At 40.4% G+C, this 22,655-nt stretch overlaps 1 pseudogene across 1 annotated transcript in view; it reads right to left on the bottom strand.

Moving 5' to 3' along the window:
* The window catches only part of LOC309561755 (solute carrier family 26 member 6-like), an 82,709-nt pseudogene that overhangs the window by 4,946 nt on the left and 55,108 nt on the right, over positions 1-22,655 (bottom strand). Inside the window, exons 15-19 of the transcript XR_014226210.1 lie at positions 21,813-21,905; positions 17,288-17,404; positions 14,210-14,278; positions 3,690-3,875; positions 2,298-2,352 (exon numbers count right to left, since the gene is read on the bottom strand). The product of XR_014226210.1 is annotated as a solute carrier family 26 member 6-like (transcript). The remainder of the gene's footprint in view (positions 1-2,297; positions 2,353-3,689; positions 3,876-14,209; positions 14,279-17,287; positions 17,405-21,812; positions 21,906-22,655) is intronic.

The raw sequence follows: 22,655 nt of genomic DNA, 5'->3' as shown, positions 1-22,655 counted from the left end.
CATTCTAAATGGCACCCCAAACACGGTGTGATTTTGCCTCGATTGATGCATGACAGAATCACTCTGCAATCGCAGCAAAACGCATCTTTAAAAATCATGTGAAGCTTGTCACCCCAAAAAGAGGCAAGAGTTTATTTTGGGCAACAAACGCGTTTGGGAAGCCCTTTGAAGTAAATGGGCTGCTCTCTGCGGGACACGCAGAATCGTGTAAAAATCGGCCACGCAAAATCGCGAGCCAGAACGCAAGTTCACTATACGTGAAGCGTGAATGGGGCCTAAAGCAAAACAGCAAAAGAAAACATCCTCAGTAGTCCACTCCTTTAGCAATGCATGCAGATGGTAAAGTGAATGGACTCGTTCGCTCCATACTCCATGTGTTAGCGAGTGCATAATGCGCATGTGTCGGCATGCATGTTAAAACTTGTGCATTGAGGCGCGTTATAAGACATCAGAAGACACTTTATGAAAATGTAGGGGTTTAGCCGTCTTTCCCTAGTCTATCCAAAATTAATTAAAAAAAGAAAGATTTGTCTACATGTATACACACACACGTTCCTTTTGGAATGGGAAAGAGGGACATCGCTCAGCACAATACACATCACTAACGTGCCCCAATAAATGGACTCTTTCTGTGATGTGGTTACTTCCTAAAGATTTGTTTAAAAACAGTTATTTTGTTATATTCCATCTATTTTTTTCTATTGTTTATTCTATTATTTTATTTTCTATTCTATTAGAATTTATTTTTTTTTGAAATTTGAATTTCAGAAGAAGGTAATATTCTATTTTATTATATTCTATTCTTTTTTCTATTCTATTGTTTTCAATTCTATTTTTTTTATATTCTATTATTTTCTATTGTATTCAAATTCAAATGTATTCTATTTGAAAATCAAATTTCAGAAGATGGTTATATTCTATTTTATCTATTTTTATTCTTTTCTAATCCTTTAATTTCAATTCAATTTTATTCTGTTCTTTTATTTTTTTTATTCTATTTTGTTCTGTTTTACTCTATTCATTTCTATTCCATTCCTTTATTTTCAATGCTATCCCTGTATTTTCTATTATATTTTTCTATTCTTTTATTTTATTTTCTATTCTGGTCAGTTTTACTCTATTATGTTCTATTCTTTTTTTTATTTTCTATTCTATTCTTTTCTATTCCTTTTTTTTTCTATTCAATTTATCCCTTTATTTTCTCTTCTGTTTTATTCTCTTCGGAAATTCGAATTTGATTCAAAAACTATTAGAATTTGAAAACATTTCAAATTTGATTCGCAAAAATATTCGAATTTCGGCTGAAATATTTTTTCGCTATTTTGGATTTGTTTAGATTTGTTTAAATTCGCGCATAGGGCAGCCCTTTGAAGTGAATGGACTCATTTGCTCCATACTCCATGTGTTAGCTAGTGTATAATGCGCATGCGCTAGCATGCATTTTAAAACTTGTGCATTGAGGCGCGTTATAAGACATCAGAAGGCACTTTATGAAAATGTAAGGGTTTCGCCGCCTTTCCCATTTCTATCCAAATCTAATTAAAAAAAAAAAAGAAAAGATTTGTCTACATCAGGGGTGGGGGACCTTTTTTCTGCCAAGGGCCATTTGGATTTTTGTAACATCATTCGGGGGCCGTACAAAATGTATGCATAAATGTAATAGGCATTGCGGCAAAAAACGCTGTAAAAAATTGTGTGACTTTGAGGTCACAAAAGTGTGAAAGGGGCCTTCAGTAATCAAGGTATAGTGTGCCCCCTTTCAATGCAGAGTGACCACAGCGTGCCCCCTTTCAATGCAGACTGACCATTGCGTGCCCCTTTTCAATGCAGACTGACCACTGCTCTGTGCCCCGGGTCCACCCTTTTCTGAGACTCGCACTGTCAGGACGGAGCCATCGGCTCCTTCTGACACAGCAGCACAGGGGGGGGGGGGGGGGGGGACGCAACGATTGTGTGGGCCGCACACACACATTCCTCTTGGAATGGGAAAGAGGGACATCGCTCAGCACATTCTATTATTTTATTTTCTATTCTATTAGAATTTATTCTTTTTGAAATTTGAATTTCAGAAGAAGGTAATATTCTATTTTATTCTATTTTATCTAATTAAAAAAAAAAAAAAAAAAAGGGACATTGTTCAACACACTACACATCACTAACGTGCCCCAATAAATGGACTCTCTGGATTTCTGTGATGTGGTTAGGTGGGATATTTATTGAATCCGCTAAATAGCCTTCACTCAAAAAATCATTATTTAGTGGCAGTACAAACATTTTAACATTAAAAGCATTGTTACCATTGCAACCTGCCAGGTACACATCCACTTCAATTTCAGCAAAATGCTTGAAAATCTGTAAGATAAAAATAACTTTTTTTTTACATTTATTCATTTGCTTCCTGGTTTCTGGCCTAGGCCAAAATGATCTCATACATCCCAGGAGTCTTCATGGGCTTTTTTCCCCTTTCTCTGGAGAAGGAGGGGCTTTCTTAGCTAAGCACTGAGCGAAGGGCAGATGGATTCCAGGAAGTAAATGGTACATGATGCATCTGCCCTTATTTAAGATGGCAGCAGCTAGAGATGCCAGGGGGGTGTTTTTCACAGTGATTACTCAACAAAATAAAGCATGGAGACATGGGTGGATGGGGAAGTTTGCTTTGAATATTAAAAACTAATTAAAGAAGAATTTCACTCCCCCTCCCCTTTTTTTTCTCCCCTGGTTACTTGATGCTGGTTGAAATACTTACCCACACAGCATATCCAGCACTGTCCTGCTGAGATCCTCTTCTCAGCAGCTGCCGCCAGGTCCAAAGCCGCCATGTTTTTCTGTGAGATCTATGGTTCGTTTAGGTTCTTGCACAGCCTTCCGATCACGCTCCGCTATGTTAGGAAGTGCAGCTGGCGTTCGCGCATGCGCGAACCATTACCTGGTTTAACTAAGGCTAGCGCATATTCGCCAATGCGCACGCGCGTACGCGATGTGCGTGACCCCGCGCACATCACACATCCCTGACCTCGCTTATCTGCTGCCTGTCCTGACCCCGGCTTGTTTGACCATTCTTTCGGATCCTCCTTGTCTGTTCATCTGCCTTCGGACCTTGACCGGTTCTCCTCCCTGGTGGGTCGACCCTGAGGACCGCGACCTGGTATTCACATGCAGCGAAATCCATCCTCACCATCAGAAGCTCTGGCGAAGACCGGTGGATCTCAGGCTAGCCTGTGTCACTTACCTTGGGGTGTCCCGTCCAAGCTCCGCCTTCTGGCAACGATAGGCCTTCCTCTGCACGTCAGCCTACCACCAGCCGCATAACACGCTAGGTCCACACCCTCCTCTGTTAGTGAATAGAGAGACGAGCAGGGGCTCCTGGTGAATGCCAGGAGGGGTTGATGTCATTCGCCCAGGTGAAAGAAGAAGATAGGGGAGGGGCAGGCAGAAATGTATTCTTAACCACTTGCCGACTGGCCAGTAGTCATTTTATTGCTCCCCTGGGAACCGGGATGTACCCATACGGCATGGCCACACCCCCCCGCCTTTTATGCTGTGGTTGGACACACCACAAGTTCATTAGCAGGCTCGCAGCCAATGATTTTGGCTGGGGACCTGCTGATTGCAGTGGCCAATCAAAGTACAGATCTGTGTGTTTACTGGAAAACATCAGCATGGAGCGTTAGAACATTTAATGAACTTACTTTTCTTAATACTTTGACGCAGGCGGTATCTACGAAATTTGCAGCAGAAAAGTCCAGGATCAAAGAGTGGAAATTTGGTTTGTCCAAACCCAGAGATTGCAGCAGGCTCCTCCCACCAGGCTCGTCGCTGGTCGCCTGGCCGGGGACGACGATAATGGAGCCCTCAGTCATATCTTGCTCTTTGTTCTATCATTATGGGCGGGATGGGGAAAGATAATAGGTTACTCTTCACATTTTTTTACTCTGTTTCCATTTTTTTTTGTTGCGGAGATGCAACAAACAATGTAAAAAAAAAAGTATTTTATTAACCACTTCTGGACCGGGCCTTTTTCTGACACTTGTTATTTACAAGTTAAAGCGGAGTTCCACCCTGGATTTTTTATTTTTTTTTTTTTTAATACCCCCGGGACAGTCAGGGCTAGTGCATTCCACAATGGCTAGCCTCTGATCTGTCCCGGGTTGCACTTACCTGTTAGGACAAATACTTACCTTGCAAACGTCTTGTCCAGCGCTGCCATCTCAGATGTGGGCAGCTTGAAGCCAGCGCGTCCTCTTCGGCGTCTTCTTCCGCCTTCTTTGGTCCCACGATGCTCTGCGCCGGCCCCGACGTCACTTCCGGGTCGCGCGCGTCATCCCTCCACAGCTTCTGGGCATGCCCAGAAGCTGTTTAGAAGGGGATGACGCGCGCGACCCGGAACTGACGTCGGGGCCAGTGCAGGTGCAATGATTCCTGGGAGCTATGACGTCCAGCTCCCAGGAATCATTGCAGAGCCAGGAAGTGACGACGGGCCGCGGCCGAGGAAGGAGGAAGAAGGAAGTAAGGTAAGTATATTTTCTTCGCTACGAGGTAAGTAAAAAAAAAAAAATATGCGATTATCCATTTCTTTTTCAGGTGTCCCGGAGCGAGAAGATGGAGGTAAGTATAAAAATAGGGTGGAACTCCACTTTAAAATCTGTTTTTTTTTTCTAGAAAATCACTTAGGACCCCTAAACATTATATATATATATATATATATATATATATATATATATATATATATGTTTTTTTTAGCAGAGACCCCGAGACCCTAGAGAATAAAAATGGATTTTTGTAAAATCTTACCGTAAAATCCTTTTCTCTTAGCTCATCGACAGACGTAGTCCTCGGTGATACACCACCTTCGGGTTATGTTACCTCCGCAGGAGCAGGACTAGACAGGAAATTAAAAAGCTCTGGCCACACCCTAGGGGCAGTCCCAGAGGGTATATCCTCTCTCTCTCTGCCTCAGCAAATCAGTTATGTGAAAAAGCAGTGCTTAGAGAATTTAACCCAACCCAACTCCAAAACAGAGGGGCGGGGACTACGTCTGTCGATGAGCTAAGAGAAAAGGATTTTACGGTAAGATTTTACAAAAATCCATTTTTCTCTAGCGCTCATCGACAGACGTAGTCCTCGGTGATACACCACCTTCGGGACGTCCCAGAGCAGTATCACAACTGAGGGGTGGGAAAATGAAAATCAAATCCCAATCTAGAAGGCCCAACCGGTGCCAACTAGAAGTTTACAATGCTCATCCTTAATGATGAGACTCAACAAAAAAAGGGAAAACAAATTTTTTTTTTTTTTTTTCAAACAGAAAAAAACCCTTGAGGTAGACCACCGGTCTCCTCAAATTGCGGCCTGCAAAACCTTGCGGCCAAATGAGGCATCCGCCGATGCCGCCACATCAATTTTATAGAATTTTGTAAAGGTATGTACCGACGACCAGGTGGCCGCCTTACATACCTGGACCACTGACGCCTGATGGCGAAAGGCCCAGGAAGTACTGAGCGCTCGAGTGGAGTGCGCCCTAACAGGGAACGGAGGACTCTGACCCTTAATAGAATAAGCCTGTACCACCGTTTGTCTAATCCATTTGGCAATGGTCGCGGCAGATGCAGGCAAACCCTTTCTGGGGCCATCCGTGATCACAAAAAGTGAATCCGTCTTACGGAATGATTCCGTAGCTTTCAGGTATACCCTGATTGCCCGAACCACATCTAAGGAATGCAACGCATGTTCCCGATGATGCTTGGGCTGAGGACACAAGGAAGGTAGTACAATATCTTCATTCAGATGAAAATCTGAAACCACCTTGGGAAGAAAAGATGGCTTAGGATGAAGTACTACCTTATCCCTATGAATCACTAGGTATGGGGACTGGCATGATAATGCAGCCAGTTCTGACACCCTGCGAGCAGAAGTAATAGCCACCAAGAAGGCCACCTTCTGGGATAAAGTAAGCAAGGGAATCTCCCTGATGTTTTCAAAGGGAGGTTTCTGTAGAACCGACAAAACCAAATTAAGATCCCAGGGCGGTAAGGGCGCGCGGACTGGAGGAGCCAGGTGCCACACCCCCTGGATGAAATTCCGCACCAAGGATTTGGTAGCTAAAGGCTTCTGAAAGAAGATTGCTAATGCTGAAACTTGACCCTTGATGGTGCTCAAGGCTAGCTTCTGCTCAACCCCTTGTTGCAAAAAGGCCAATATTCGAGACACCGAATAGGTACGTGGAGGAAATCCTAAAGATTCGCACCACGCAATATAAGTCTTCCATGTGTGATAATAGACTTTGCTGGAAGTCGCTTTCCTTGCTTTAATAAGGGTAGGAATGACTGAAGTAGACAAACCTCTGTCCTTCAGTACTTGGGTCTCAATGGCCAGGCCATTAAAACCAGCGACTGTAAAGCACGAAGGTAAATTGGTCCTTGAGACCACAGACACTCCCTGAGACGAAGTTCCCACGGAACGTCTGCGACTAACATGTCCAAGTCGGCCAGGCCGGCTTGAGGAGGCCAGCCTAGAATTTCTAGGACCACTGGCGCTGATTGGATCTGAACCAGGCGTCCCTAGAGCTATCTGGCCCCGACCATCCGAGAAAGTCTGGTCGTTTTCTGTTCCCACACATTTATCAGATACCTGATAGTTATCAAGAAAGGTGATCTTTTCTGGTTGAACCTCAGGGACCGAAGTCACCTGACTAGAGGCTACTTGGCCTATCTGGTCAACCAGATCCGATTCCTGTGAGGTATAGGGACTAATCTTAGGAAAAGGTAAAGGAAAAGATCTTTTCAGGGAACGGTAACTACCGCTTCCTGTGGTACTTAAATGTTGGAAGGGAAGAATCGCACCGGTAGTAGTGGTTGATGCTCGATCTAATGTCCTGAATACCGGTGAAAACGTCCCCCCACCCTGAAACCGGGTGGGGGCGCACCTTCAGGCTGTGTACTCCTTTACTTCGGGTTTGGCTGGGTTGGTCCCCTGCTTGTCCGACCAGCCCTTCTTGAACCCTCCTGGAGGAGTCTTGCCTTTCCCGTTAGTACCAGCCGGGCGCCCTTTATGGGCGGTAAAGAAAGGTCCTCGCTTGTTGCGAGGTCCCTTAGCTTTTGCAGCCTGTGGCAAAAAAGTGCTCTTGCCCCCAGTGGCATCCTTAATGATTTCATCTAGGTTGGCCCCAAATAGACGATTCCCCTGAAAAGGGAGATTGGTCAAGGTCTTTTTGGAACCTAGGTCAGCTGACCAGCATTTTAACCACAGCACACGTCTGAGGATCACTGCTAACTTAGATGCATGCCCTAATAGGGGAGTAGTGTCCAAGGCTGCGTCACAGATAAACCGTAGCCCTTGTATGATCTGTTCCATCAAATCAGATGTCTCCTGGGGAATATCTTTTCCCCTAAGATCTTGGCGTACCATTTTCGCCCATTCCGTAAGTGTCTGGGAAACTAGACCAATAACGATTACTGGTCTAAATGCTGACCCTATCAGAGAAAAGATAGTGCGGGACTCTGCTTCTATCTTTCGATCCACCGGATCCTTAAAGGACGAAGTGTCCTCCACTGGAATAACCGTGGCTTTATTCAGCCTGGAAATAGGCGGATCCACGATTGGTGGTACCGTCCATTTCTTAATGATGGATTCCTCAAACGGATAGCGTCTAGCAATACGCTTGGAAATAGTAAAGGTACGCTTAGAATGCTCCCATTCTCCTTTAATCTGATTACCAAAACATTTAGGTACAGGAAAAGCCTTCGCCGTCTTGATGGGCTTATTAGTACCAAAAGGCATCTCTGTTTCAGTTGCCTCTGCCGGTAAAGCCTCAAGTTTTAAGGTTTCTTGCACTGCCACAACTAGTGCGTCCACCAATGCTTCTTCCTGAATAATAGCAAGAGAAGAAGCGTCCTCCTCACTTTCTGAGGGGGCTTTACCTGGGATAGCAGCCCTTGCAGAGGAACCTGCAACTGCCGTGACCATCTCTGAATCTGAGTCAGAGGTGTCAGATAGTATAGGGGTAGGCGGGGGTCGCTTCCTTGACCCCCGTCCCTGACAGGCCGCCTCCACCCGAGCCACCATAGACTCCAAAATTGCTGTAAATGACTCTATACTCTGTGCACCGGCGGGTCCCGAGGCCCCCTCGAGGGAAACAGGTGGGGGAATATGTGTGGCAGGGTCCATGATAAGTCCAGTTACTTCCTGGATAATATAATTCAAAAGTAAAGAAAAAAACTTTTTTTTTTTTTTTTTTTTCTGACCCCCAGCGCCACAAAAAGCCCCTTAGTGTTACCTGCTAGCTATCGATCGAGAGAGAGAGAGATAGACCCCCAGGCTCACCACCTGATGCTCAGAGTTAAACTGCAACAGCTTACAGCGCTGTCTTGACAAACAGGAAGTCTTTTGGCTGGCTGCCCAGGAAGAAAGGAGGCGGCTCCGCCCCTCTGCACGCCTTCCGGCGCCTCCCCCAAGCTCCACGAGGTGTAGGATCACCTCAAACATGGCCGCCCCCATGCTGGAGACACGAGGCTACGCCAAAATGGCGGCTCGTGCGATCCTGCAAGAAAAAATGGCGGCGGCCTGCTGAATGGCGGTGTGCTGCAGGGCACACAACACTGTCTCTGCCTGGGGATCTGGCGTGGTTGGCGGTATCGGCCCTGGCGGACCGCATGGCCGTTCGGGAGGCCTGCTAATAGCTGGAGATCTGATTTGGAAGGCAGTCTACATGTCCGTGGCTTCTGACTGGTAGGTAGCTTATACTTAACCCATAAGATTCCCAGAATGCCACAGATTACATCTTTTAAACATGTATACAATAGATTGTTAGCTCCCAAACCAAGCCTCCTGGCTTTTTGTACACAAAAAATCACACTCAAAGTAGGAGGATCTGTGACATGTTATAGGATAGAAAGGACTCTTTCTTACCATACAGAGAGGGGCCCGCGTTCACCACAAAACCCGTCAGGGAAAAAGGGGGAACATACTACTCACCATACCGGAACCAGGCGGGCACCAACTCCTGACAGTACCCCTCTCCACCGGGGCGGGAGGGCTGTCGACCGATACGGACGCCGTGACTCATGGTCTTTGGCGTTTCAGCGAGACGTTTAACTCGCGGGTTTAGTCCTTTTAATGGGACTTTGTCGCGGCCGACCCAGCGCGGAGCTATGGCCTGCACGCGCTCGTAGGCTGAACTGGGGTGACCACCGGATCTCAACATCCAGCCCGTCGCCCAGTTCAGCTTTCTTGCTTGAAGATCTCACAGGAACACTGGAGAAAAAAAGCTGTCTAAAAATCCTTTAAGAAAAAAATTCTTGCCAGGACCTAAGATCCCAGCAAGGTATCTAGGTCCTTACTCCTAACTAGACAGAAAATAACTGATTTGCTGAGGCAGAGAGAGAGAGGATATACCCTCTGGGACTGCCCCTAGGGTGTGGCCAGAGCTTTTTAATTTCCTGTCTAGTCCTGCTCCTGCGGAGGTAACATAACCCGAAGGTGGTGTATCACCGAGGACTACGTCTGTCGATGAGCGCTAGAGAAAATGGAGATTGTTGCAATATTTTTTATCACACCGTATTTTTCGGTGTGATTTGCGGTGCAATAAACATGTGCGGTTAGTTTCATTAAGAATTCAAATTCGAACATATTTTTTGTTATTTGGAAATTCCGATATATACGAATTTCTGAATAACAATAGTAACAAATTTAAACAAATCCAAAATAGCGAAAAAATAAATAAATTTGGCCGAAATTTAAATTCAATTCGTTTTGCAAATCAAATTTGAAAAGTTTTCGAATTCAAATAGTTTTCGAATCGAATTAGAATTTCCGAAGAGAATAAAATAGAAAAGAAAATAAAGGAATAAAATAGAATGTAAAAAAAAGGAATAGAACAGAATAGAAAAGAATAGAACAGAATAGAAAAGAATAGAGCAAAAAAAAAAAAAAAAAAGAATAGAAAATAATAGAGTAAACCTGAACAGAATAGAAAATAAAAAAATAGAAAAAAATAAAATAGAAAATAAAAGGGATAGCGTTGAAAATAAAAGAATGGAATAGAAACAAATAGAGTAAAACAGAACAAATAGAATAGAAAATTAAAGAACAGAATTAAATAAAATTGAAAATAAAGGAATAGAAAAGAATAAAAATAAATAAAGAATATAACCATCTTCTGAAATTTGAATTTCAAATAGAATACATTTTGAATTTGAATAGAATATAAAAGAATAGAAAAAAAAAATAGAATAGAAAAGAATAGAATAGAAAAAAGAATAGAATATAATAAAATAAGATAGAAAGAATATTACCTTCTTCTGAAATTCAAATTTCAAATAAAGTAGATTTGAAAAGAATAGAAAATAAAATAATAGGATAGAATAGAATAAACAACAGAAAAGAATAGAAAGAATATAACAATATAACTTTTTCGAAAATTCAAATTTGGAATAGAATAAATCTGAATTTGAATAGAAGAGAATATAATCGAAAAGAAGAGAAGAGAGCAGAAAATAAAAGAATAGAATAGAGAAAAATAATAGAATAGAATGGAATAGAAAGAATATAACCATCTTCTTAAATTTGAATTTCAAATAGAATAAATTTGATTTAGAATAGAATTAGCTTCAAATGCAATTTGAATAGAATTGGATTTGAATTCAAATGCAATTCTCATGAAATTTGAATCAATTAGAATTTTCTGAATTCCAAAAATTTAAATTGATTAGAATAAGCGAAACCTATGCTGGCCATTCACTATACGAAAAATCGTTCAAACTCATTTTTGAAAAATTAACACTCGGTCATGAGAGCAGACGATCGTGCCATCATGTAATGACCGAATTTTGATCGACAAATCGTTCCATGGACATAATTTGTTTTTCCGTTCAGCCGAGTGCAAACAGTTCGGGCCAGAAACTCATTAACCTTTCAATTTATCATTCGTTCGGCAGAATTTTCCAAACTGTTCCTTCGATTTTTCAGCTCTGAAAAGTTAAAACCTGATTTTCTATTTGTGCCCATTAACTGGACGAAAAACGAACGAACCAAATGACAGATTTTTGAACGATTTTTCGGCTAGTGTATGGCCAGCATGATTCCGAAAATGAATTAAACTTATTTAACTAAACAAATGTATGTAAATACCGAATCGAAACAAAATTTTTTTTTCTGTTCTGCACATGTCTATGATGCGGTAAACTGCATGCAATTCGGACAGGAACCCGCATGCGAGTCTTTGGAGTGCAATTTGAACCCATTCATTTTGTATGGGTTCAAATCGCACCACAAAGGTATCAGTACTCGGTATCGGGGAGTACTTGAGCAAAATTTTTGGTACTCGTAACTTGCTGGTAAAAAAACAGTATCAGTGCAACCCTAGCACACAGGAAAGGAATTGTCATCAGTCAGGCCCCAATCATACTATGACATGTGAAGCAGGGCGTCAGGTTTAGAACTCATTTTGTGTGTTTTTAACCACATATTTTGACGCATTTCTTGCGTGTTTTTTGTGTGGAAAAAACGCAAGTCTGCTTTGCCACATTTGGAGTGCCCCTAACAATAAATGGTACTGCAAGCATGGCGTGTATTTGCAGGTTTCCCTTAAATACGCTGCATTCACACCTGAGTGTAGTGTCTGAGCATTTTTTCGGCATTATTTTTGCACATTTTAATGTGCAACTTTGTCGCGTTCTTATGTGCGATTTGCTAATTTTTATACAGCGTTATTGAGCTTTGGTGTTTTATTTTATTAGCCGATAAAAAAAACTATCATCTGTTACATAATTTGCCTCTACGTTTTTTATTTTTTTTAATATTAATTATTATTTTATTTTTATTGTTAGGGTAAGGGGTTAGATTTAGGTTAGGTTAAAGATTAGGGGATGGGGTTAGGGTTAGAATTAGGGGTTAGGGTATTTTTTCTTTTTTTAGGGTTAGGTTGTTAGTACTACTACTACTACTATTACTAATAATAATAATAATAATAATAATAATAATAATAATAATAATAATAATAACAATAATAATAATAATAAATGAATAAATAAATGTAAAATAAATATACAAATACATTAAAATGATCATAAATAATAAATAAATACAATGAATGAATGCTATCTAATTATAAATATTTAACCCCTATCCATAACATAATAATAAATAACTAAACACTCTAAATCCGAACACAAAATATATTATTATTATTATTATTATAAATAATAATAATTATTTATAAATAATAATTATTAGGGTATTTTTTTTTCTTTTTTATCGTTAGGTTGTTAGTACTACTACTACTTCTACTACTACTACTACTAATAATAATAATAATAATAATAATAACAATAATAATAATAAATGAATAATAAATGTAAAATAAATATGCAAATAAATTAAAATGATCATAAATCATAAATAAATACAATGAATGAATGCTATCTAATTATAAATATTTAACCACTAACCATAAAATAATAAATAACTAAACACTCTAAATCCGAACACAAAATAAATTATTATTATTATTATAAATAATAATTATTTATAAATAATAATTATTAGGGTATTTTTTTCTTTTTTACGGTTAGGTTGTTAGTACTACTACTATTAATAATAATAATAATAATAACAATAACAATAATAAATGAATAATAAATGTAAAATAAAAAATATACAAATAAATTAAAATGATCATAAATCATAAATAAATACAATGAATGAATGCTATCTAATTATAAATATTTAACCCCTATCCATAACATAATAATAAATAACTAAACACTCTAAAACCGAACACAAAATAAATTATTATTATTATTATAAATAATAATAATTATTTATAAATAATAATTATTAGGGTATTTTTTTCTTTTTTAGGGTTAGGTTGTTAGTACTACTACTACTACTATTACTAATAATAATAATAATAAATAATAATAATAAATGAATAAATAAATTCAAAATAAATATACAAATAAATTAAAATGATCATAAATAATAAATAAATACAATGAATGAATGCTATCTAATTATAAATATTTAACCCCTAACCATAAATAATAATAAATAACTAAACACTCTAAATCCGAACACAAAATAAATTTTTATTATAAATAATAATAATTATTTATAAATAATAATAATAATTTATTATTATTTATATTATTATTATTATTTATGATGATTTTTAGTTATTTGTATATTTATTTTACATTTATTTATTCATACATTATTACTGTCTTGTTCCCCGTGTTTTTATTTGAGAAGAAAATTGTGAAAAAACTTGTGAAAGTGCATAAAAAGCACAAATCGCGCATTTCCATTTATTTCTAAAACAACAGTGCATATTTTTAGCACTGATTACTGTAGTAATGTCACTGATCCCCCCAAAAATGTCAGTTAGGGGTCCGATCTGTCTGCCGCAATGTCGCAGTCCCGCTAAAAATTTGCATATAGCCGCCATTACTAGTAAAGCAAAAAATTAAATAAATAAATAAAAATGACATAAATCTTTCCCCTAGTTTGTAGACGCGATAACTTTTGCACAAACAAATCAAAATACGCTTATTGGGATTTTTTTTACCAAAAAGATGTAGCAGAATACAAATTGGCCTGAAAGGATGAAAAAAATATGATTTTTAATTTTTTTGGGGAATGTTATGTTTTTTTTTTGTTTGGGTTTGGGTGGTTATTTTATTATTAATAATTTATATCATAATATTTATTATTATTAATAATAATAACAATAATAATTTAATATTTTTTTAAGGTTAGAGGTTAATTATTATGTATTTATTACATATTAATATTTTATTTATTATTTATTGATGATGGTTTTTAATTATTTGTATATTTATTTTACATTTATTTATTCCTACATTATTACTGTCTTGTTCCCCATGTTTTTATTTGAGCAGAAAATCGTAAAAAAAAAGCGTGAAAGTGGATAAAAAAATGCACATCGTGCATTTTCATTTATTTCTATAGGGAAAAAAAATGCTCAAATCTGCCCAATTTGACCTACAAAAAAAAGCTCCAGAAATGTTTTGAGCTTCAGGCAACTTGGAGTGGAGATTTGAACCAACTCCATAGAGAATAATTTTTTTCTAGCTACAAACTACAAAACACGCAGGTCTGAGTGGAGCCTTGAGGGTTTTTATATCTACTGTAATACTGGCAATAAAACATGCAGGAGCAGAGCTGGAAAAAGAAAGGACAGGCTAAATCTCACCTCCTCGGTTTCATATTCAAGTTTTCCAAGTTCCAGATGACCAAACGCCAGATTGTCATGTCCCGAGATCTGTGGAAGGGGGAAGTAGATCGATGCATTAATGTCATATGTCAGGGTGTCCATGGAAGCCATTATTACCAGTTTATAGGATGAACTGGATGAGCCTTTGTCTTATTTTAGTCTTATAATCTATGTAGCTCCATGAAAAGGAGAAAAAAAAAAAAACGTTGTTATGACGGTACTCACCGTCACTGGGAGTGAAAGACAGATACTTAAGGGACACGCTGAGAAAATGGTTTGGATAACTTAAAATGGGAGAGTAATATTTATCAACAATATCTCTCAAGAAATATGAAGATTTAATCCCACTTAACACTGTGAGACCTATAGCCTGTTGCCATGAAGTCTGTGACACCTAAATAATCATAGCAATAAGTAGATGTGTATTCCATGTACTTCAATGTAGGAGACGGACAGACAGTCACTGGCAGTCTTGTCCTATTGTCTGTTTTGAACTGGAATGTGGATTGTGTTAAGTCTGCCTGTCCCATTGTTAAATGTTAATGCCCTCACTTTGTTCGGTCCAGATGGCTAGATAATTAGTTCAGGTTAATTCGGTTTCTGTACACAATTTCATCTGCATATGATAATGTAATCAGGCATAGGGGAGGGATTGTGTACACTGTATGGGAGTGACTGAGTGTAAAACTCTGTTTTTATTGGATTGTGAATTTCATGTCCTGTTCCCCACAAGGTCCACCTGGGCGGTCTACTTCACCCTCAATCTAGAGTCCTGTCTGTTATTCTGCTACAAGGGATTGCTATGCTCTTCATACTCCCTTGGATAATCACCAAGCTCTTGTAAGAGCTTGTTCCTGTTCCTGCTTCACTCTCTGGGGAAAGAGAGGTTCACCCACAGGAACCTGGAGCCTTGTCGTAAGTCCAGGGTTGGTAGGAGACAGTGAGACCCCAACCAAGCTGCGGCGGTTTTTAGCCTATAGAATTAAGCTATTTTATCTGCTGGCCAAATGTTCTTTACCCGCATCCTGCCCAGCCTATAGCAAAATGATGGCCTGCCGGTGGCTTTCCTGTTCTGACTGTACGTCATATGACGTCCTTCAAAACATGTCGCTTGAGCGCCGATCAGTGGTGCGGTGTATCTCTTGATGTGTCCAATCACAACTGATCACAGTGTAACTAGGAAGTGCTGGTTATCGGCATTCCTCTACTCACTCTGACAAGGCGTAAGTAGAGGAGAGCCGACAAGCAGCTTTTCTGGCAGAGGGGGATCTGCAATTATAATCAGTGCAATGATTATCTGTGCAGCCACCTCAGCGATGCCCACCAGTGCCCGTCAGTGATGCCCACCAGTGCCTATCAGCGATGCCCACCAGTGCCCATCAGCGATGCCCACCAGTGCCCATCAGCGATGCCCACCAGTGCTACCTTTCATTTCCAATCAGTGATGCCTATCAGTGCCTCCCATTAGTGCTCCCCATCAGTGCTCATCAGTGCCACCCATCAGTGCACATCAGTGCCACCCATCAGTGCCACCCATCAGTGAACATCAGTGCCACCCATTAGTGCACTTAAAGGCTGCCCATCAGTGCCCATTAGTGCTGCATATTAGGCCTCCTTATTACTGCCCATCAGTGCCACCTCAGTGCAGCCTTATCAGTGCCACCCATTAATACACTTAAAGGCTGCCCATCGGTGCCCATTAGTGCTGCATATTAGGCCTCCTCATTAGTGCCCATCAGTGCCCCCTCAGTGCAGCCTCATCAGTGCACATCAGTGCCACCCATCAGTGCACACACAGGCTGCCCATCAGTGGTGCCTATCAGTTCGCATAAGTGCTGCATATTATGCCTCCTCAATAGTGCCCATCAGTGCAGCCTCATCAGTATCAACCATCAGTGCACATCAATGCCACCCATCAGTGCACATAAAGGCTGCCTATCAGTGCGCATAAGTGCTGCATATTATGCCTCCTCAATAGTGCCCATCAGTGCAGCCACATCAGTGCCACCAATCAGTGCTTATCAATGCCACCCATCAGTGCACATAAAGGCTGCCCATCAGTGCTGCCTATCAGTGCGCATAAGTGCTGCATATTATGCCTCCTCAATAGTTCCCATCAGTGCAGCCTCATTAATGCCACCCATCAGTGCATATAAAGGCTGCCCATCAGTGCTGTCTATCAGTGCGCATAAGTGCTGCATATTATGCCTCCTCAATAGTGCCAATCAGTGCAGCCACATCAGTGCCACCCATCAGTGCTTATCAATGCCACCCATAAGTGCACATAAACGCTGCCCATCAGTGCTGCCTATCAGTGCGCATAAGTGCTGCATATTATGCCTCCTCAATAGTGCCCATCAGTGCAGCCTCAGTTGAGGAGAAAAATTACTTATTTACAAAATTTTATAAACGAAACAAAAACCTTTTTCCATTTTTTTTTTTATTTTTTTATTTTTGGTCTTTTTTCATTTGTTTAGAAATAAATTAAAAACCCAGCGGTGATACAATACCACCAAAAGAAAGCTCTGTCTCAGAAAAAAATGATAAAAATTTATTTTGGGTACTGCATTGCATGACTGCGAAATTGTCATTCAAAGTGTGACAGCGCTAAAAAAATTGGCCTGGGCAGGAAGAGGGCGAAAGTGTCCGGTATTGAAGTAATTAAAACACTTCTGGTCGAACGTTCTTAAGGAAATTTTCTCTTAGGGTCGAATGTTAGTGAATGTTAAATTCACCTTGCAAAGGGCAACAAGTAGAAACTGATATTTCAAACATATTAGGAACATTACGGGTTTTATTTATGACTTTTGCGTGAATGCTGAGACTTTCATATTGCAATTTTTTTTTTTTTTTTATAAACAACGCTGTTGCCAATCCAAATGTTAAAACTTTCATGGTCCCTGGTGACAAAGCCATTCTATTTTTGTCCATTTATTTTATAAACAGGCCTTAAAGGATCAAGCTAGTAGCTCACTCGTGATGGACGCTCCCGGAACTTTATTACGATGGGGTATTTGGTTTGCCAAGCCTAAAAAATGTAAAACAATCTCTGCTTACCTCTTTGTTGGGTTCATTTTCCTTCTTCGCTTTTTTCAAAGCTTTCTCTTCCCTTCTCTTCAGTTTTTTTAAGACTTTTCTCTTCTTTTCGATTAGTCTTTCAACATCAAGTCCGCACTGTCACAAAAGGAAGGACAAGCAGAAAATGAATCCTTAGAAGTGGTGGCTGCGTTAGTTTCCCCTTTTTTCCTTTATGTTTTTCTGAACATCACAATTCCTGTCCTAGGGTGACAACGCTCATTCCCCACATTGTATCTATGGAGGGAGGAATAGTTGTTACCCCAGTCTGCTCTTCTGATTCGGACTACTAATCGCCATCCACTCCTCTTCTACATTACATAAGGAGGTGTTCTTTTGTAGTTCACAAATGTAGCTGGGAAACTGGTTAGTTTATTTTATATATCAGTTTAGTGCACAGGAAGTTACCAGGACACTGAGATTTTAGAGGGGTCAACAGGTATTTATTAGAGATGCACCGAATTGAAATTTTGGCCCCGAAACCGAAAATGCAGAATGCACTTGGCCGAAAACCAAAACTGAAACTGACAGTTTTAAAAATATATACAGTATCTCACAAAAGTCAGTACACCCCCTACATTTTTGTAAATATTTTATTCTATCTTTTCATGTGGCAACACTGAAGAAATGACACTTTGCTACAATGTAAAGTAGTGAGTGTACAGCTTGTATAACAGTGTAAATTTGCTGTCCCCTCAAAATAACTCAACACACAGCCATTAATGTCTAAACTGCTGACAAAAAAAGTGAGTACACCCCTAAGTAAAAATGTTTAAATTGGGCCCAAAGTGTCAATATTTTGTGTAGCCACCATTATTTTCCAGCACTGCCTTAACCCTCTTGGGCATGGAGTTCACCAGAGCTTCACAGGCTGCAAATGGAGTTCTCTTCTACTCCTCCATGAAGACATCACGGAGCTGGTGGATGTTAGAGACCTTGCGCTCCTCCACCTTCCGTTTGAGGATGCTCCACAGGTGCTCAATAGGGTTTAGGTCTGGAGACATGCTTGGCCAGTCCATCACCTTTACCCTCAGCTTCTTTAGCAAGGCAGTGGTCGTCTTGGAGGTGTGTTTGGGGTCGTTATCATGTTGGAATTTTGCCCTGCGGCCCAGTCTCCGAAAGGAGGTGATCATGCTCTGCTTCAGTATGTCACAGTACATGTTGGCATTTATGGTTCCCTCAATGAACTGTAGCTCCCCAGTGCCGGCAGCCCCAGACCATGACACTCCCACCACCATGCTTGTGTGTAGGTAAGACACACTTGTCTTTGTACTCCTCACCTTGTTGCCGCCAAACACGCTTGACACCATCTGAACCAAATAAGTTTATCTTGGTCTCATTAGACCACAGGACATGGTTCCAGTAATCCATGTCCTTAGTCTGCTTGTCTTCAGCAAACTGTTTGTGTGCTTTCTTGTGCATCATCTTTAGAAGAGGCTTCCTTCTGGGAAGACAGCCGCGCAGACCAATTTGATGCAGTGGGCGGAGTATGGTCTGAGCACTGACAGGCTGACCCCCCCATCCCTTCAACCTCTGCAGCAATGCTGTCAGCACTCATACATCTATTTCCCAAAGACAACCTCTGAGATATGACGCTGAGCACGTGCACTCAACATCTTTGGTTGACCATGGCGAGGCCTGTTCTGAGAGGAACCTGTCCTGTTAAACCCCTATATGGTCTTGACCACCATGCTGCAGCTCAGTTTCAGGGTCTTGGCAATCTTCTTATAGCCTAGGCCATCTTTATGTTGAGCAACAATTCTTTTTTTCAGATTCTCAGGAAAGTTCTTTGCCATGAGAAACCATGTTGAACTTCCAGTAACCAGTATGACAGAGTGAGAGTGACAACACCAAATTTAACACACCTGCTCCCCATTCACACCTGAGACCTTGTAACACTAACGAGTCACTTGACACCGGGGAGGGAAAATGGCTAATTGGGCCCGATTTGGACATTTTCACTTAGGGGTGTACTCACTTTTGTTGCCAGTGGTTTAGACATTAATGGCTGTGTGTTGAGTTATTTTGAGGGGACAGCAAATTTCCACTGTTATACAAGCTGTACACTCACTACTTTATATTGCAGCAAAGTGTCATTTCTTCAGTGTTGTCACATGAAAAGGTATAATAAAATATTTACAAAAATGTGAGGGGTGTACTCACTTTTGTGAGATACTGTAAATTATACATATATATATATATATATATATATATATATATATATAATTGTATTAATATATTTAACTTTTTACTATCATGAATTTAAATTAATATGAATTTATTGTCGGCCATTTTTGGCACCTTTAGCGCAAGAAACGCTTAAGAAAAATGTATCCCTTTAAGTTCTATGTATGTCTTCACAATGGTCCATTACGCTTCCGTTGTGGTGTTAAAAATCCTGCTTGCTGCATTTTTGGTCAGTTAAAAAAACCGCATCAAAAACACACCACCCCGTTAAAATACATTGAAAACGAAGCAAGAACGCATCAATAACACACCCGTGTTACGTTCTTGATGTGGTTTTTCAGTCATATGACCTATTAAAAACAAACCGTAAGTACAGTAAAATCGCAAAAATTCTGATAACACCATTTTCAGTGCATCTCTAATATTTATATATACTTGCAAAAATGTACAAGAAAAAAGTAAGGAGAAATAGTAAAACCAATACAACCACCAAGCCTAAGGACTGGTAAGCTGCAACCTATGACTTTTTTGTTTTGGGGTTTGGATATCCCTTAACCTCCCGCCCAGTCCTCTCATCCCTCTAACTGGTCTTATCCGATCATGTGATTGCTGTGATTGGCTGTCACATGATCAAAGGATGGTCCCTTCGACTCCCAATCATTACAAGAGACCAGGAATTGTCTGTGACAGCTCAGTCATTGGTCTGGGAGCATGTAGTGAGTGTACTCTTGGCACGGAAACCTCTGCTGCCCATGGATACGTATGTAAGACATGTGGGCATTAAAGCCCACACTCCGAGCCACCGCATATATGCGTTAAATGGGCAGCAACAGGTTAAAGAATATGTAAACCTAGCATTTCATATTCCTGATATGTGCCTGTTGTACCATGTACTTGTACGAAAAAGTCTAATGTTCTTTGTTTTGCTTCCTTTGTATGAAATCCCTGGTGTTCCTGCCAGTCACTCTGCTTTCCCTATTTTAAAAAAACTGACCACCCTAGGCATGAAAGTGAAGCATGGTCAGTTTTCTGGCTGTGCCGAGAACTCAGCCTGCTCTGTTCCAATGATCAGACTTGTGCTGAAACCCCCCTCCCCTTTTCCACAGGCATTCACTGGGAAGATCAATGTACTGCTGTTTCTTATCCCCCGGCTCTCTAAGCTCCTTATGCAGCTGAGAACAGAGGGAATGTGATCACTTTTAAAAAAAAATGGGAATTTTGTTTTCCTAATGTTTTTATATATATACACAAATCTTTTGCTTGTCATTTTTATTATAAACTAAATGGGCTGTTTAACAAGGTGAGGGTTTACATATACATTAAGGGTGAACCACACCGGTTTCTAGAGGTAGCTTATCTCAAAGCCACAGAATTTTGCACCTTTAAAGTGATACCTAAACACACAATGTTTAATTTACATTGTCCTTTCTATTTCTGTATATGGATGATGGCACTGTAATTATTTTAATTAAAAAAAAATCTAAGTACTTTTTTTCTAATTGATATACAGCTGTCATATGACCAAGCACTTTCCCAGCCTGTGTGCAGGGAAACAGTGGCAGGAGGAGCTTCTAGTCCTCTGCTGCTGGTCACATGATTAAAGTAAAGATCATTTGAAGTAAAAAAAAAGGCCTTGGAATAAAGAGTAAAAATAAACTGTTTTAAATTGTCATAAATTATATATTTGAAATTAAAGCTTGATTATTTTTTTGGCAATAATATGGTTTGAGTGGATTTCTGCCAGCCACAGGCTGTGTCATGACCCTCCAGCCTGTGTCTTAGATTAGGAGGGAGGCGAAGCCTCCAATAACCTACATGTAAAATCCTGCCCCCATTGTGATTAGCTGGTTAGTAGGCATAAAGGAGGAGAGAGGGAGTGGGCTATTTACCACTGTATATATATACCCCCACATGTGTGACTCTATAGTCACATGGGCTGCTCAGATGTGATAGGGAGGAAATGCTCAGCATAGAAACTCACTGAAAACTGAGCATGTGAAGAGCTGCCAACACTGTTCTGCAAAATCCCCAACTGCATTGGGGATATGGACAGAAGGAGGAGATAGAGAGCAGCAGGATCAACTAGGTTGAACTGGTTGAAATAAACTGATCCAGTTCCTCCATCCACACATACAAGCAGCTGAAATCGACAGGGAAGTTGTACAGAAGTCGATAGGTAGACTGACTCCTGTTCAACCACTGTGCCCAGGCATGGATCGAATTTTTGAGCAGTCCCTGCTGAACCGGCCGAATTTCCATCCATGTATGGCCAGCTTAAGAGGAGAAACCCTTCCATGTAGTGAAATCTTCTTTCTCTTACCTTCCGGTACAGAGCCTGGATGTACTGCTCGGCGTTGGCGTAGAAGACTGTGGATGAAGAGTGGAAGATCTTAATTCCTGGCAGCTCTTTGGCCTGTGAAATACAAAATGTACATTTTAGCACACATAACCAAAAAGAAGCATAGCAGATAATTTAAAAAAAAAATGGTTTACAAAGCAGAATCTTTACCTAGCTTGCATAAAGCGCTGATGGAAGCAATGTTAAGCTGACAGCAGTATGCAAAGCAGGAGAGCTGTGATTAGCTCCAAATTCGCCTACCGTTTCCCTGATTGGTGCTGAGCAGCGTATTAGAGGGAAGTTAAAATAAATAAACACTTGCCAACCGCCCTATAGCAGTTTTACTGCTACAGGGTGATCCTGCACTTCTAGGTAGTGGGAGAGTCTACACAGCGGGAGCTGATCAGTGGGTCCCACGGACTCGATGTCTGCCGAGACCCACCAATTGTTTGGTACACAGACAGAATGGCAGTATTCCTATGTAAACAAGGTAGATTGAAATTCTGTCAGTAGGGAAGGCATGGATCCTGTGTCCTTGCAAAGCAGGAACACTGATCCATGCCTTCCTCTAGTAAAAAGCACCACCCCCCCCTCCCCACGACACTAAAACACCGGCTAGGCACACATTTACCAATCTAGGAGGTGATTGTACGTGTTGATGCTGACTGACCCTTCCTTAAGCCATGCCAGAACCAAGCACAGATTTTAGCTTTCCTGAATGTAAAAGTATCTGCCAAGCAGGTCATCAGAGCTAGATCAACATCCAGGGGATGTGGTTCTCTCACTTAACCAAGAAAGACAGTAAATGGACATCCCATTCAAAGT

The sequence above is a fragment of the Pelophylax lessonae genome (genome assembly GCF_965119305.1).
Source record: "Pelophylax lessonae genome assembly, chromosome: 8".
NCBI classification, from domain to species: Eukaryota; Metazoa; Chordata; class Amphibia; order Anura; family Ranidae; genus Pelophylax; species Pelophylax lessonae.
This window is presented reverse-complemented; position numbering and strand designations above follow the sequence as displayed.